The sequence below is a fragment of the Chiloscyllium punctatum genome, chromosome 22, assembly GCF_047496795.1.
Source record: "Chiloscyllium punctatum isolate Juve2018m chromosome 22, sChiPun1.3, whole genome shotgun sequence".
NCBI lineage: Eukaryota > Metazoa > Chordata > Chondrichthyes > Orectolobiformes > Hemiscylliidae > Chiloscyllium > Chiloscyllium punctatum.
The window spans coordinates 13,731,691-13,734,889 of record NC_092760.1 but is presented as its reverse complement, the minus strand read 5'-3'; positions in this window follow the sequence as shown (position 1 = coordinate 13,734,889).

Here is a 3,199-nt window from a genome sequence, read left to right as displayed (position 1 = left end):
GCTATTGAGGGAGTGCAGCGTAGGTTCACGAGGTCAATTCCTGGAATGGCGGGATTACCTTACACTGAAAGACTGGAGCGACTGGGCTTGTATACCCTTGAGTTTAGAAGACTGAGAGGGGATCTGATTGAGACATATAAGATTTTTAAAGGATTGGACACTCTGGAGGCAGGAAACATGTTTCCGCTGATGGTTGAGTGCCGAACCAGAGGACACAGCTTAAAAATACGCGGTAGACCATTTAGGACAGAGATGAGGAGAAACTTCTTCACCCAGAGAGTAGTGGCTGTGTGGAATGCTCTGCCCCAGAGGGCAGTGGAGGCCCAGTCTCTGGATTCATTTAAGAAAGAGTTGGATAGAGCTCTCAAGGATAGTGGAATCAAGGGTTATGGAGATAAGGCAGGAATAGGATACTGATTAAGGATGATGGTGTTGCAGGCTCGAAGAGCAGAATGGCCTACTCCTGCACCTATTGTCTATTATTCTACCTGTAACCATATCAAACTGCACCTTGATTGACGCACCACATATCAAATATGAATTGCAGAAAACTAAGCTGCAGGTACAGCAGGTAATAAGGAAGGCAAATTGAATTTTGATATTTATTGCTTTAAGGAATAGAATATAAAAGCAGAGGTGTTGCTGCAACTTTGCAAGGCATTAGTGAGACTGCACCTGTAGTATTGTATACAGTTTTGGTCCCCTTACTTGAGCAGGGGTGTTTGTATTGGAGACAGTTCACAGGAAGTTGATAAGATTGATCCCAAGAGGAGGGCTTTGTCTTATGACACGAGATGGAGCAGTTTAGGCCAATACTCTCTAGAGTTTAGATGAGAGATCTAATTGAGATATAGAAGATGATGAAGAGGATTGACAAAGTAGACATAGAGAGGATGTTTTCCCAAATGGGGCAACCTCCAACAAGAGATCATAGTATTAGGAAAATGGGTAGCAGATTGAAGACAGAGATGAAGAGGAATTACTTCTCTCAAAGCATCCCGAATCTGTGGAATTCATTGACCCTGAGTGTAGAGGATGCTGGGACATGGAGTCCTGTAAATTTAAGAATTTTTAATTAGCAATGAGTTAAAGGGTCAATGAGAATGGGCAACAAAGTGGAGTCGAGGACGAGGTGAGATCAGCCACAATCTCATCAAATGGTGGACTAGGTTGGAGGGGCTGAATTATCTACTGCTGTTCTTAGTTATGAATGTGTGGATAGCTCCAACTTTCTCGTCTAGAATAACCAGTATCAGTTACCAGTTTCTGGTTACAAGTGTACCAGATCTTTACCAGGACAAAAACCTGCCTTCATTCTGACAGAGTAATGATTATTTAGTAGCTAGACTTCACACACGTGTTTGCTATCTAAAGTACCCTTCTGGAAGTCTACATGAAGGGAGAATACAGAGGTAGGCAGGAATGTAAAAAGGAAATCCTTGAGAATAGTAATATCTGGATTACTCCCGGTGCTATTCCCCCTGCAGGAGATGGGGGAGATACTAAACAAGTATTTTGCATCAATGATTACTGTGGAAAAGGACATGGAAGATAATAGAATGTAGGAAAATATATGGTGACAAAATATTACAGAGGAGGAAGTGCTGAATATCTTGAACTGCATGCAAGTAGATAAATCCCCAGGGCCCTGATCAGGTGTACCCTAGAACTCTGTGGGAAGATAGGGGAGTGATTGCTGGGCCACTTGCTGGGATATTTGTATCATCGATAGTCACAGGTGAGATGCCAGAAGACTGGAGTTTGGCTAATGTAGTTCCACTTTTTAAGAAAGGTGGTAAGCACAAACCAGGGAACTATAGACTGGTGAGCCTGATGTCGGTGGTGGGATTGAAGAGGGCAGAGCTGTAGACGTGATCTATATGGACTTCAGCAAGGCGTCCAACACATTTCCCCATAGGAGGACTGGTTAGCAAGGTTAGATCTCATGGAATACAGGAAGAACTGGCCATTTGGATACTCAAAAGTAGAAAATAGAGGGTGGTGGTGGAGGGTTGTTTTTCAGATTGGAGGCCTGTGACCAGTGGCATGACACAAGAATCGGTGCTAGGTCCACTACTCTTTGTCATTTATAGAAGTGTTTTGAATGTGAACATAGGAGGTATAGTTAATAAGTTTGCAGTTTACACCAAAATTGGAGGTGTAGTAGACAGCAAAGCAGGTTACCTTGGATTACAACGGGATCTTGGTCAGATGGGCCAATGGGCTGAGGAGTGGCAGATAGAGTTGAATTTAGATAAATGTGAGGTGCTGCATTTTGGGAAAGCAAATCTTAGCAGGATTTATACACTTAATGGTAAGGTCCTTGGGAGTGTTGCTGAACAAAGAGACCTTGGAGTGCAGGTTCATAGCTCCTTGAAAGTGGAGTCACAGGTAGATAGGATAGTGAAGATGATATTTGGTATGCTTTCCTTTATTGGTCAGAGTATTGAGTACAGGAGTTGAGAGATCATGTTGTGGCTGTACAGGACATTAGTTAGACCACTGTTGGAATATTGCATGCAATTCTGGTCTCCTTCCTATCGGAAGGATGTTGTGAAACTTGAAAGGGTTCAGAAAAGAGTTACAAGGATGTTGCCAGGTTTGGAGGATTTGAGCTATAGGGAGAGGTTGAATAAGCCAGGGCTGTTTTCCCTGGAGCGTCGGAGGCAGAGGGGGCGACCTGAGATGGAGGTTTATAAAATCATGAGGAGCATGGATAGGATAAATAGACAAAGTCCTTTTCCTGGGGTGGGGGAGTCCAGAACTAGAGGGCATAGGTTTAGGGTGAGGGGGGAAAGATATAAAATGGACCTAAGGGGCAACTTCATCATGCAGAGGGTAGTGTGTGTGTGGAATCGGCTGCCAGATGTGGTGGCGGTTAGTACAATATTAACATTTAAAATCTGGATGGGCATATGAATAGGAAGGGTTTGGAGGGATATGGGCCAGGTGTTGGCAGGTGGGACTAGATTGGGTTGGGATATCTGGTCGACATGGACGGGTTGGACTGAAGAGTCTGTTTCCGTGCTGTACATCTCTATGACTCTAAGTGGGGAAATAGCTGGTCAATATTAATATACTGATGAAGATCAGATCAAACATTGCTGGTACCTTTAAAACTATGTCCTCAGCATGAGGCGAGAAAATGAAAGAAATCCTTGAAAGTAAGAGCAAGGAACAAAGGAATAAGACACAGAGG